The following is a 14,808-nucleotide window of genomic DNA, read 5'->3' as shown; positions in this document are numbered from 1 at the left end:
TACGGCATGCACTGTCCATGCATGTCTTACTCTTTATCTCATCTTATATTCCAGGCTTATCTTATCCATTGTTATTTTGTCCATTGTAAATCGTTCCCTGGGTGTCCCCCCTTATTTTTAGCTAGTACAGACATTTTATTTCCAGGCTATTGACCCATTTACCTCCTTATTCCTGTCTTATGAAAAACAAGGCATCACCCATGTCCAGTTATTCAGATCAAGCCAAGTCTACACTTATTATTTCATAATTATATTTGGATAGTGCCTAGGCAGCCCAATCAGGGATGAAGCCTCATTGTACTAAGCGCTATACAAAGTGAAAAGACAGACCTTGCCCCCAAAAGTTTAATTTCTGAGGTCCTTTTCAATGGAAAATGTCCCCAAGAGTCCTCTGTCCCCACAGCATCAGCCAGGGAAATGAAGTGTGTTTCTGGCAGAAGGAATAGGTAGTAGGCCATAGTAGTTTGGGTTGATAATTCAGCCACACTATTAAAACAAATTATTAGCAATTGAACAGGTAAAGTAAGATGAAGCAGCTGTACACAGGGTACTTCTGCTAGTTCACAAATGTTTTTTTTTTTTTTAAATGTACTGATAGGTGGTCCCTTCCACATCAATGAGCAGATGGCTCCTTGATCTAGTGAATCTGTCTTGAGGATATAAAGGATAACAGAAGTGCCAGCCCTACAGAATCATAACTATCTTCCTCTGATCACACAGAAGCCCAACACTGGGTACTCTATGATATCAAGGATTTTCTGGTCTGGAGAGGCCAGGATGAAGGATGCGCTCCACAGCATTATAGTCCCCATAGATTTCCGGGGCCACTTAAGAGAATATTAAATTGTCACTGTTATCTTAATGGGATCATCCCTCCATTGATTAAATCCTCTTCCCTTGAGGGTGGTGTTCGGAACAGCCCCCACCAAGCTGGCCCGCCATGCTAGAATGGTTCCAAAGGAAGTGTTCCCATCTGGAGGAGGGGGAAGCTGTGAAGCATTTGGAGGACCTGGCCTCCAGGGGCTGTCCCAATATCCAAATAGTTTCAAGACAGCCCTGGGTTTAAATCTTAAACCTCTTTGTCCACTCTGTGGGTCATAAAGCCAACCTCTAGTGGAACTATGAGGTGGAGCCCCACAGTTTTTGTATCAGACACAGGTTTTAGCCACCTCGCAAGGCTATATGCCCTAAAATAATGACCTCAATACACCAGTACAGATGTTGGTGCACATGTGCATCAGTGATTAAGTGAGAACCAGCTTGCCACACTTCAGTTTTTACATTTACACAATTCAGGATTGGCAATGAAAGCAGAAGAAGAAGAAGAAATGCCCTTCAGCCACCCGCCTAATAGCGCAGCAGCACCATCTGCATTGGTGCAGAAGAAAAAGGAGAAGAGAAAAAGGAGCTGTCTCTCTGTCCACTATAAAAAGGTATCTATTCAGTGTAACAGTCAAAAAAAAAAAAAAAAAAAACCTGTCTCTAGTGCTAACAGCAGCACTAGCAGTGAAGCACCTGCCACTGCCTTGTACACTGAGAAAATAGCATACAATTTAGGAGACTACAAAGGCCTCAGCTTTCCCTCAAAAAATTCTTCACACACAATTACAAAAAACGAATCAACCTAATTCTCCTATAGGCTGGGAAGGAAGAGACGCATTGTTATTTTTATAATTCAATAATGGCAGATGCTCAGCTACTACAGTGATGGAGAGAAGGACACAAAAATCCTTAGAAAAATAGACAGAACCTCTTCACCTATAGGTTGTGAAAGTGCATGTGTGTGGCATTACTACAACAGCTCTACTGTGCCTCCGAGGAGGACAGTCATGGTTCCATTGACATGATTTGTTAGCTGAGCTAGTAAAGTGATTCCTCCTTCTGGCAAAAGCAGTAACAGCTGCATAAGCTCCTCTAAGTTAAAAGTCCCTTTTATACATCCCACATTAGGTTCATTTCTGTCATCCATTAGAAAATAACCTTTTAAAATTGTTGTTTATGTTATGGTCGCACCTAAAACTCTAGACAGGGAACTGGATTTTGTTAACATTATTGAGTGGCTACTTGCATAAGTGAGGAAGGTAGTAAGTGAGTGGGAGAGTTCTTTCAGATTCCACATCTGATCACCGGGTATACCACAATTAAACAGCCCTGTAGCCTGAGCCCAAGTCAGCTGATATGAGCCAACCAGGGGTGTTCAATGGCAGTGTAGACATACCCTATCTGACAGGAAACAAGGATACAAAGGAAGACACAGGGGGTGAGAGTATACAGCTAGTAGGGTATAAGCCACAAGTAGTATAATCAGATTCTATCTGAGATACTTAAATGGTCCCCATTACTGTAGTATCTAAGACAATGTATGTATCCTCACAACACCATCTCTGAGAGGGAGGGAAGTGCTGCTATCCCTATTTTACAGATGGGGAATAGAAGTGTCACAGTTACCAGGCTAGCTGCACCACTGTCCCTTTATGGGGTCTCATCAAGGGCACCCCTACAGGTGTCAAGCCACAAGTCTTTACCTCTCCTGGGGTGGAATTCTGCAATAGCCCCACTCTCAGACCAGGGCCTAGGTTACAGCTCCCTAGTACCAACCATGACTAATTCAGCAGATCCAACTGCACTTGACCCTGCAAGAATTCTCCTTCGGGAATCTGTGGGCAGTAATACTATGCAGTGACACAGGAGCAGTTCTTCAACACAAAATTGTGACACTGCACCCCATATTCTTCATAGTTATATTATTATGATAGGATTATGGCATAATTATGATGCAAATCATAACTTTTTCAATGACACCTCACATGACTTATCTTGTACAAAATGAATCATAATTATGCCATAATCCTATCATAATAATATAGCTATGAAGAATATGGTATGCAGTGTCACAAAAGTATGACTTATTTTATCCAAGAGATACATAGAACGTAGAGATGTGGATTTAAAAATATCAGAGACCTTGGCATTCCCCTCAAGCTGTTCAGTTGACATAACTTAGCCTTGGTAGCCAGAGAGAACAGGTGATACCAAGTTACAGCTTGTTTCCTGCAGAACCCTCAATTCCAGTCAGGCGCAGTGTCAGCCTACAGCCTGCTCTCTCTCACTCTTCAGCTTGAGTGCTACATATAGGTACACCTTAAAATTCACCAAAATGCTCCAGGGGTGATGACTGAAGTAGTGGTCCTCAGGCTCCCGGATCAAATATGCTGAGTTTCTGGCATAAACAGCTGGGCTACACGTATCCTGAAGCAGGAAACCAGTGATGGCATTGAGATTCCCCAAAGACTTGAATACTTAGCACTCCCACAAATCCCCGAGGTTGGCCCCTGGCATAGCAGTGATCACAAGAAACAGGACTTTTCTGTGGGCACAGGGGGAAGAATTGCTTCACAGCCCCTGTCCAAAAATGCTAAAACAGACTTGGACAGATGTAAAAATTACTTCCATCCATCAAACACTGAGCTGTTGAAAGTTCTTGGGAGCCTTTGTAGGTAATATAAGAACTAGAGCTGCAGCTTTCTGTTTGTTTTATTCCCTAATAAACCAAGATGATTCCCAAGGATTTCATGATTATTGTATCTGTCATCTCATTAAGTTTTAGAGAAGCTGAGAGTGCGTGTCCTTTCTTACTTTGCATTGCTATCTTCTTGAAGTATGGATCTAATTCACATAATGGGTATGATGTCAAAGGAGTTTTTAAAAGGGAATAAGTGCCTAAGGGGTTCTGAAAGTTTCTAAAATCATACTTTCCAAGATAATTGTGTTTCTTCTGCTTGCAAAACTAAAATGGGATTGCAGGCTTAAATGTGAATTACTAGAGCAGTACATGACACATTATTAACATGTCCTCCTACTGCAGTCACTTGGCAACATAGCAATCATCTAAGATTTGCACTTTAAAACATTTGACGCGACTCTTATTTCTCAAATAGTTCACACAATGTTCACTGTGTTTGCCTCATCCCTAGAAATTCTTTGCTTGTTTCACAATGACTCTTCAAGAGCCAGGGCAGCTTCTCTTATAATTGCAAAAGGTAATTTAAAACACAAATTATAGGAGGAACCTTTGTTATTAAGTGCCTGGCTCATGCTATTCAAAAAGCATGAGTGCTATTTAGCCTAGAAATCAGTTTTCTTACCTTTCATTTTCCTAGGACGGGGCTCCATAGTAACAATGCCAGCAAACCAGCAAACTATGAAATGCTGAAGATGCATCACTATATTCCTCCAAGGGAGCTTGGCATCCTAGCACAATAATCCTGGTGAAATGAGAATGGAGCCTTCTCACTCTGCAGTGCAAAAAAAATGCTTATCCAATATAGAGGATGAAATCATCGCCTCGTCGAAATCAATGGCAAAACTCATGTTGACTGCAATGGAGCCAGGATTTCACCTCTTATATTCTGGATTTTCTTTTTTAAATGAACTGTGAATTTGTCATATTAGTTTGTGTGGGATACAATTTCTGTCACTTTTATAAAGGCTTTTTAAATAGCATTGTTGTCCTGTCATTATTTTCACAGCTTTTCCTGGCTATTATATTTTATATCTATGCATATATACAGTGAGATTTCGGCTGGGGCTTTAAGGACCTAAATGAATTAGGTGCCCAATTCCCACTGAAAGTCAATGGTAATCAGGAGCCTAACTTCTTTAGGCCCCTTTAAACATCCCAGCTATAATAAATGTTTACTTTGTGTCTAATCTCCAGAGGCAGTGACCTTCTAAGCAGGGAAATATGAAAGGCGGTGAGGAGGATAAAGAAGTGCAGTGGATCATGAAAAGACACAATTGCAGAAAGGACTAAGCAAGTAAAAAAAAGTCAGTACCTAATTAGTCAAGAAATTAGGTTCAATTAAAGTTTACATTATGGACTATTGAGGAAGAGATGTGTGTTAGGAAAGGCATTTTCATTACAGATGGAAGAAGACTAAATTATCTGCAGATTTAAGCAATCCATGAATAATTCCAATTAAATTATTTTAGAAAAAAAGACTAGATATATGATAGAGGATTTTTAATGACTGGATGGCTCAGGGGACATTAACGAAATGCTCCTTTCACCTCTCGGTCAGATCAGATCACGTATAGACACCTGCCTGACTAAACTTCATTAACAAGTTGGCTGTTCAGTGGCATGAGTGAAGTAAATAACTGGTCTTGATTTAGTTCATAATAAACAGGTGCTCTCATTACTAGATCTTTGACACACCACTGAAAAGTGGAGCAAGTTGAGTAAAGCACTATAACAAGCAGCTGAGTAGTTAAGGTGACATGTATACATATACCAAGGAGTGTAATTACAAATGTAGGGGCTCAAACATTTGAAAATTTTGGCCTGTACTTATATTTTTTCTATTCTCTGGAGTGTAAAATTACTGTTCCTACATCTTAGTGATGTATGAACCATTTTTTCACTTCCGCAGTTGCCTGATTGGCATTTCCCAACTCTTCTTCTGAGATTTACTCTACTAAGCATAAGCAGTAGATAAAGTTGAGTGTCATAATATATTCTTAACAGGTGGTCCTTTGGGCCTTGCTTAAAACTAATTAATGAAAACTGCCAGTTGTGCTATATTGTCCTGGAGCCTTCAGAATAATTGTAAGTCATAAACATTAAAAAGCAGTATTACAGTCCAATGTGTCCAGACAGGTCTGACAAACTCCACTGTTTATTTCTTAGTTGTTTAAGACACTGGGTTGTTTGGTTCATTTTGTACTGGGTGCAGGAAAACAGAGAGGGACAAGATTCTGAGACTACTGTAGTCCTGGAGGTATGCAGAATTCCAAAAGATTTTACACTGCAATTTATGAATGAAGGCCATCCAGGGTGTTAGCCTGACCCTGCCAACCCTCACTTGCCCCATCTTGAATAGGTCTGCTCATATGCGGGTTCACAGGTTCAGGATCCTGATCCTAAGAGCTGATGAGACCCTGCAACTTCCACTGAATCTAATGGAAACTGCAGCGGCTTCTCATGAATCAGCATCAGGTCTTGTTATGTAAGGCCCCAATTCATCAAGGTACTTAGATTGCAATCCTGCCAGGTACTAAGCTCTGTAGTGGGGCGGGACTCACCACCATGACACCTCCTGCTAGCCTTCCTGGGAATTAGCTCTCATTTCGCCACAGCGCTCTTGTCTAGTGGTGTCTCACCCGTTGTCACTCTCACCTCCACCTCTAGGACTCACATCGCTCCCTGGGCTGCAGCATCCTTTTCTGGACACAGCCCTCCAGCTGTGTCCCACTCGGTTCTCTCCCCCTTTCTGGGGGACCTGACAGTCCTCAGTCCAGCCACTTGCCTCGGTGGCAAACTGCAGTCCATGTACTGGCCACTCCCCTCGGTGGCAAGTGGGGGGCAAAGCAGGAGGGGACCCAGGCCCGCCTGCCCGCTATTTCAGGTTCCGGCCCAGGAACCATATACTGCCTGCCTCTCCTCCAACTCCACTGTCTGTTTCCCTGGGCCACTTCCCTGCAGCCCTAGCACCTTCTCCACCCTTATACTAGGGCCTCAGTCTAGCAGCCGTCAGGCTGGAGCTCCCCCTTGCTCCCCAGCACTGCTCTGTCTGTGGGGCTGTCCCTCCTACAGGGCAGCCAATCCTTCTCCCTTGGCCTCCAGGGAGAGACTTCCTCTGTTCTGCTCAGCAGCCCTTCTTATATAGGCCAGCCTGGTCCTGATTGGCTGCTCTACTAAGCCTTCTCCCTATTGGCTGGTTCAATAAGCCCTCTTCTAATTGGCTGGGTTCTGCACAGCCTCCCCAAGATGGCTTTAACCCTTCTTCTGCCTGTGTAGGGCAGCCACCCCACCACAAGCTCTCTTGCCTGATATGGAGAAACACTTAAGCATGTGCTCAGCTCCAGACATGTGACTAGCCCAATTGACTTAAAGATAAGCATGTGCTTACGTGTTTTGCTAAATCAGGTCCTAACATTTTCAGAAATAAACTTCTAAATTGCTCTTGCAACAACATGTGGGATTCATCTTGCAAGGTCACTAACCGGGCATAACACTGGCGTTGAAGGTGTTTAACACTGCACAGAGCCAGGTTCTATATGGGAAAGTCCAAAAATGCACACACAGAAATATCCATTTTCAAATGTACAAAAGTGTATAGGACTTTATACAGACAAGCAACCTTTTTAGAGCTTATGTACTTTGTGTGAATTCTGACAATGTCTTTCACATACTTTCGTGTGAATTCTGACAATGACAGTGCAATTACTTCAAGTTAACCCTCGTGTAATAAACAGAAAATCATGCCTATAGCATGTACCTGACATAGGAAAGACCTTAAGCACATGCCTAATATTAAGCATATATTTATAGATTTAAGTTAATCAGGCTCTACATCGGTGGAAGTGTCCAACCTTTCTGGCTCATACTGAAGAATTGGGGCTTATATGAGCTAGCTCCATCAGCACTGAAGTTAATGAGAGTTATGCCCTTTATTTACAGACACTATAAGTGGTCAGTTTGAATAGGCAGCCCTAAAAGATCAAAGACTGAGAGAACATAGAGAAATTACACAAATCCAATAACTGCCCCAAATTCATCAGCTAAATGCAACAAAATCTGACATGTGCACTCATGCTCTCAGTACCTCTCTCTTGTTCCGGGACAAATGGAACTTGTACTTCAAAAGCTACATTTGGGACACTAAAAAGAAACGTTGATATGTGCTATAAGTGGAGGTCCACATTCTACTGGCTGTTCATTTAGTAATCATACCTAGCAGAGGTAAGGTACAGTATTTTCATACTCAATTTTATCTGAAATCTACATCAGTATGTAAGAATATTCATTTGAAAATGACTCACCATAAAAAAACCCCGTTCACTTTTAAATGAACAAATGTAAGCATTTACAGATGCAGCTCAATTCAGTCACAAATAAGATTTTTCTGCCTGGCTATCATAGCAAAGTTGATTATAAACTTGCCTACTGGATATAGTACAAGTAACTCAGCTCCAAAATAGATTTATGTTTTTAAATGGTTGCAGTGGGTGTTGCTGCACCAAGTAACAAAGGCACGACGTGGACCTGTGGAAAAAGTGTGGTTTAAGCTCTTGACAAAGATATCATTTGTTTTCCTAACTGTCCACCTGGACTACCTTTGCATGACAGAAAAACACTAGCGTAGCCTGAGATATTTTGTAAGGACTCTCATAGCCATGAAATAGCTGTTGCAATTCATGTATTTCTTTGTTTAGTTATTCATTTGTAAATAGCAATTTACTATGCCTTACTTCAGCATTATTTTAAGACTGAAAACACAGTTTGACTCCTGCTGCTTTAGATTGTGTCTTCTTTCCTAAAGTGTTAATTAAGAAGGAAATTACAGTTTATTAATAGAAGTACACAATAATTGTAGGTAATTTTATTATTTATTTTGGAAACTTGATTAAGACACACAGTCTTCTGTGTCTTCTATCCCAAAGAGTTAATACAGAATTTCTTCCTGCCGTCCCCGCCCCCTTCTAAGCTGCACTTCCCTTCTTTATAGTCACCACCCAGCTCCTTACCCAACAGGGCTTCCTCTTTAATTAAGCCTGGCCCACCCTCCAGGTGCAGCCAAATAGCTTAATTGGTCTCCAAGGCCCACTTTAACACTTTCAAAGCAAGGATGAGGTATATATCCCATCACAATGAGCTATATCCTTTCTATACTTTATTCTATTGTTGTTCACTTCCCTAATTTACCTTTTATACAGATGGATAATGAAGCAGACTTTCCGAAGGTTCCAGAAGGAATCAGTCACAAAGTTGGGAATAGAACCCAGGAGTCTTGACCTCCAAACTGCTGCTATAACTAATGTTTCCATTTTGTACAAATACACTTTAAAACAGACTGTAAATGCACATGTGTAATCACAAAGGTACTATTTACTCCCTGTAAGATTAGGAAGATTATAGTTCAGAAATAAACATGTTTGTCATTGTACAGTATGGCAAATCATCCAGATGTCAGCATTAGCGTGTTGTCTATTTCTCATTCAGATGGATCAAACTGAACCCAAGCCAGACCTAGCTCTCCCACCTATGCATTCTGTCACAGCATTTCTATGTCTCAGGTCTCCCATGTGAAAAATGAGGAAGATGGTACTTCTTGAATAGAGATGCCCCAAAACTACTACTATTATTAAAATATTAATTATTATTAATAATAGATAATAAAACTGCTTAAAGATTTCTCAAAAAAAAAATCCAAGTAGCTACACAGCTGGTTAGAAAACAACCAAACAATTGTCAGAACAAAAAAAAAGTTTTTAATCAAAATTTTGAATTATTCCAATTTTTCCAGCCAGCTCTATTATTTACATTGTCAACCCCACAGGCATATTGTGAGGATTATTTATTTAATATTGGAACAGTGAAAATACAAAGCACTATATAAATGCTCAGTAATGATGTTGAATAACGCTCAGTTTGTGGTGTCCACAAAGTACTATTTCTTGTCTATGCTGGTGTAATAGTGACAGCCAACAAAATTATTTTTTATTCCAATACCCTACTCCCCCAACCACTAAATCTGTGAAACTTTCTCTATTTCTGCAATGCTGCTTCCAATGTCCAAAATAGGCTATGTGGTTGCCAAATCTTCATATCTGAATTTCAGTAATGTTTAATATAATTAGATAAGAAAATCATGTATTTACTCTGTATTTATTCTACAATCCAACCATATTAACTTTCACTGTATCTTTGCAATGGATTAAAGGACTGCAGATTTTTCTACAAACCCTTATCTTTTACAACAGTCTGCAGTTACTTACATTAGGCCTTATTTGGGATGCACTGATCGAGGTACAATGGGTAGATGATCTATACCTTTCCTGTTCTTTATTCTATTGTTGTTTCACTGATGCTCACTTCCCTAGCTTATCATCACACAAAAGACTTACAAATTGTTTTTAATGCTATCATTCATGCCATCTTCACCTACTCCATATAAATAAGTAAAAGCCATGCCAGATTCCTGATTACATTCTTATTACTCACCTTGTATCCAACTTTGAAAAAATAATAGATTTACCTTCACTACCTGCTGTTTAGCACTTTTTCATGTCAATCAGAAAACTTTCCTTGCTGTCAAATGCTTCCTGAAAAAGCTGAGAAAAGCATATGTGCAGTGCAACTTGCTTGCATCTCCAGGCTGTTTTAGCCTCTGAATTAGGACAACATAATCTCCAAACATACACATACCACAGGGGTATCCCTTAAATACCTGTTCAAGGAGCACCACACAGAATCTTACTACATCTAGCAAATCATCAGTTTTTCTATACAAAGGCTATGATCTTGCTAATACTTATATATGTGAGTAACTACGCTCATGAGTAGTTCCTTGGAGCTCCATAGCTCCATGCAGAGGATCACAAGGGCTTAAGAAGGATTTAAGAAGTACATGGGCCTTGTAGGTGCTGCCCTTCTGCAGTAGGGTAAATTTCACCTATGTAGTATGCACATAGCCTTCTGTGGCACAACAGGGTGGAGTTAGGTCATTTTGCAGATATAGTTCACTAAAAATGAGATATAGTATGTTCTGGTGGTTAGTGCGTGGGACTAGAAATGAGGAGTTATGGATTCTTATCTCATCCTTGTATTTGACTCACTGAGAGAACAGTCACTTAACCTCTGTGCCTCAGTTTCTCTGTCTTTAAAATGGAAATGATCGTGCACTACTTGCCTAATTTGTAAAAGACCTTGAGATTATTGGTTGAAAGGCACTATATAAGGGCAAAGTATTATTAATAACTATTTCTAGTTCACAAATGTAGCTAACACTGTTTTGATTTTAGGGCATTCCAGCAAGGACACAAGGATGCAAAGAAAGGAAGAAAAAGACATCCCTTCATAAAGCTCTTCCTCTATTAATATATATTTTCCTGAGATTGAAAATAAAAATTTTAAAAGTAGCTAGAGTCAAAACCTTGGAACACATTTACATTTTGAAGGTTGGGAACTATAGGGCGGGTCAGGGGGAGGGACTTGGAATTCAAATTGAGATCTGAATTTTACAGTTAGCTCCCACTTTTACAATAGGACTTGTATCTGAATACATCCAGATTTGGGGATGCTCATCATATGAATCTGGAATCAGCTTTAAATTCCAGAATGCTGGCTCAGAAATAGCCAAAGCAACAACAACAAAACCTGTAAAAGCTAGTAGGTAGTGATACAACTCTGACACGGTGTGTCAATGTGAGGGAGAAAGTTCACAGATAGCCTACTTCAGTAGCAAAAGTTATTTATGACACAACAACAGCAACATGTGACGGACCAAAATTACAAGGTACAAACCTAAATTTTGACCCTAAAATGCCAGATAGTCTTGTGATTAAGCGGACATTATCAGTCACAAGTGAAAATTAATTCTAATCACATACTCTGGCAAATTACTATTAATTGCAATCGGCCTCCATTTTGATTATTTTCATGGTCAAGTAATATTATTTTTGTGTTCAGATTTAGAGTGATATGAGTGGATGGGCTAATACTGCCATGACCCACATTAGGAATGTTCCTTTTAACTTGGACCAAACCAAAAACTAAACCAACCTAACAAAAACTGGAGTCATTCCACATAATATCAGAACAATTACAGATTATAGATCTGCAAAGTATAAATGATAATGTAATACTGTTAATGTGTCAAAGTCCAAATGTGCTTGTTAACTAGATGAAAAGAAAAAGAAAGCAAAAGTACTACAACTTTGTTTCTGAGGATTAAATATTTCACTATTAGTTGAATTCAAAGTCTTTTTGCTCCTAGAATCTAATGCTGTTTGGGGATTAAAATTCAGTAAATCTCCCACCAGCACTAATAATAGACCGGCTGCACACTCGGCTTAACTAAGACCCAGGAATGTGACTATGTAAATGCTAGTGCCCTCTCTTCACTGATTTATTCCTGTTGTAAATAGACATACTTTTACATGAGTATTTTCTCTCCTGCTGGAGTTTAGACATTATTTTATTTTGCTATAACCACAGCTGTATTACAAAGAAGTTTGGCAGGAGGCCCTTTTTGTGTTTTCTGTATTATATACAGAAGTTGTCTTTCTGTGATGTTTTTGTTTATGCCATGGAATAAACACCACCAGCACCACCTAACACAGGAAGAGAAAAAAGTGTCCCAGGCAGGATTTCTCTATCTTCTCTCCTATAAAGGAAGATCTGTCCTATCACTAGCTCCCCTTCCCCGACAGGGGAAGAAGGAAAATCAAACTGTGGTGGCTAGCTACCCCTCCTCTCTGGAGGAAAGATTTAAATAATACAAAACAAATAAAATATCAAAATATATGCCAAGTGTATCTTCTAAACAGCAGAAAAATGGAATCAATCTTTCAGAAAAGAATCCCTTTTTTCATTTTTCATTCATTCATTTTCTTAGATCAATAAAGATCGTCCATTCTGGTCAATCCTAAATAACAGTGTTTTGTAAGAATGTTGGTGATGAGCACCTGGGATATACTCCACTCAGCTCCAAGTGCCACATATTCACATGCTATTGTTAACCTGGCTATGCTAGAAGTCTCCCTAAGGACATGAAATCCTTTCAGATCCATTTCCTCTATTTTCCCAGTCTCTTTCTTTTACTAGGTCCCATCACCAGGAGAAGATGCAATGCTACATCACAAAATAAGACTGAGACCCAGGACCACAAACTCCAAAATTGGCAAGATTGCCCCCATATTGTGAACTAGTTTACCCACTGCTGAAAGAAAGTCAGGAACAGTAGGTGATCCTCTGAGAAAACAGTCTCATATGACAATTATTCTTATCCTAAAAACATTATGATGGAAATAGTCTGATTTATAATTCAGCTGCTTGAGAAAGTAAATGGTTAATTATACATGCAACCTACTCACAGCCACTATAGTACAGAACTGAGATAAGGACACTTAGATTGTAATATTGCTTGATTAGCTGTGGGTGTATTTTACAAAAAAAGCCACATAGAAATGGTTTTTTTTGGAAAGCCAATTATATTTACGTACAAGCAGATTGATTGCCTGTTTACTGGTATTTCCATGAAGTATCAGAAACCACAGGATACTGTGTGGCTAACATTGTAGCTTTTGTGTTTGAAATCCAGCAACATTCCCTTTTAAAAACTTTCCCCAGTAGTAGGTAGAAGATTTACAAGTGCTGTTCTTACATAGTGGAAGGGATTTCACATTGCTAAACATGAAACAGTGGCCAGTACATTTCCATAATTACCAGGTGTTTCATCGCAGCCATGGATTTCAAGATTTTGGAGACTTAAATGGCAATCCATTATTATTAGTTATTTGTGAAAAGCCAAATGAGTGCTGACACTGGCTGAGACAATCTGGGTGTTACTTTTACTCTAAAAAAAGTCTAATTTATTTCAGCAGAACTGAATTTTACAAATTAAGAGTCATTCAGTACTGATGGAAACAGTGTTCATCCCTCCATCATCATACAGAATACTGACTCCCTACACTGTCTTGAAAGTACCTGTCATATGCAAAAACCACCAGGGTATTAGGTCTGTACAGAGGGAATACATTTTACCAAGGTACCATCCTTTCAAAATGTGATTCTGACATACTTTCCTGAAGTACTGTCCCCAAAGGCTGAAGTACTGTCCCCAAACGTGATGTCTCCCTGCGGTTTCACAAACTCTGATTGGCTGCTGTGATACTACTCCATGGATGGAGATTCCACACATCTCATTGCAGATACCTTCAGGAATGTCAGTATGTTAGGAATACCTACAAGTAAAGAGTATTTAAATAACAGCTTATTTCCAGTTGTCAGGAAAGTCTCCTCTGTAAAATGACTTTAAAAAAATAAACCTAATTAAAATTAAATTTGTAATTGACAAGCTATGTTAAGGAATAAGCTACTTACAATTTATTAAAATCATTTAAATTAACTATAAAAATGTTATTAAGCATTACATGTTTGCTACCAAATTTTAAAGAAAGTGAAACAACTGAACTAGTGGAAGTCACTGGTCAAGCATCTGGAACCAGAGCCCATTGCTGTACTAAACAATTTTTAACAGCAGTAGCCTCTTCTGCAGCTATGGAGAGAATAGTTGCTTCATTTCAGTTTATTCAATTAGTTCAGTTCAATGACTAGTTAAGAAACCTATTGGGAGTTGAAAAAGCAGGAAAACTTGTTTATCTCTTCCAATCTATGAATAGAGACTAGGTGTGAGAGGATGAGATCTACTAGGTCTAAAATCTTGAAGGACATAGTGACCAGAAACAATTTGTTCAATTAATACTGTGATTTAAATGACTTTGATTTAAATGAATCCACACTGTTTCCTCCTGAAGCACCTAGTACTGGCCAGTTTCAGAGAGAGGATACTAGACTAGACAGACCTCAGGTCTGATCCAATATGGTTGTTCCAATGTTTCTTTCATAGCTACTTAAGAATTCTTGGATGCCTATTGGTAAAAGCTCCTATAGCGCATATTATCTGGTCTTGCTGATTTTTTTAATAGATGATCAGTTCAGAAAAATATTCTTAAGATAGTCAGTTTTCAGCCCTTCTATTGACTCAGCCAAATTCCATTTAACTGTACATTTTTGTGAAAGACAAAGGCAAAGCGCCATTGTTACCAAGTATTCTAATCAACTGATTATATTAATATAAGATTCTCACCTGGATAGAATATCTAGCTGTCTATGTTTGTGTATATATATCTGTAAATATAGATACATACAGATTCATGCTTTGTGTGTGTGTGGATATAGAAAACACTTCTTCGTATTGCCATTAACCTCTTTAGCTTACCACTCGTTTTTGTCTTTCCAGT

Source organism: Terrapene carolina, unplaced genomic scaffold (genome assembly GCF_002925995.2).
Source record: "Terrapene carolina triunguis isolate 2854851 unplaced genomic scaffold, T_m_triunguis-2.0 Scaffold113, whole genome shotgun sequence".
Lineage (NCBI taxonomy): Eukaryota > Metazoa > Chordata > Testudines > Emydidae > Terrapene > Terrapene triunguis.
This window is presented reverse-complemented; position numbering follows the sequence as displayed.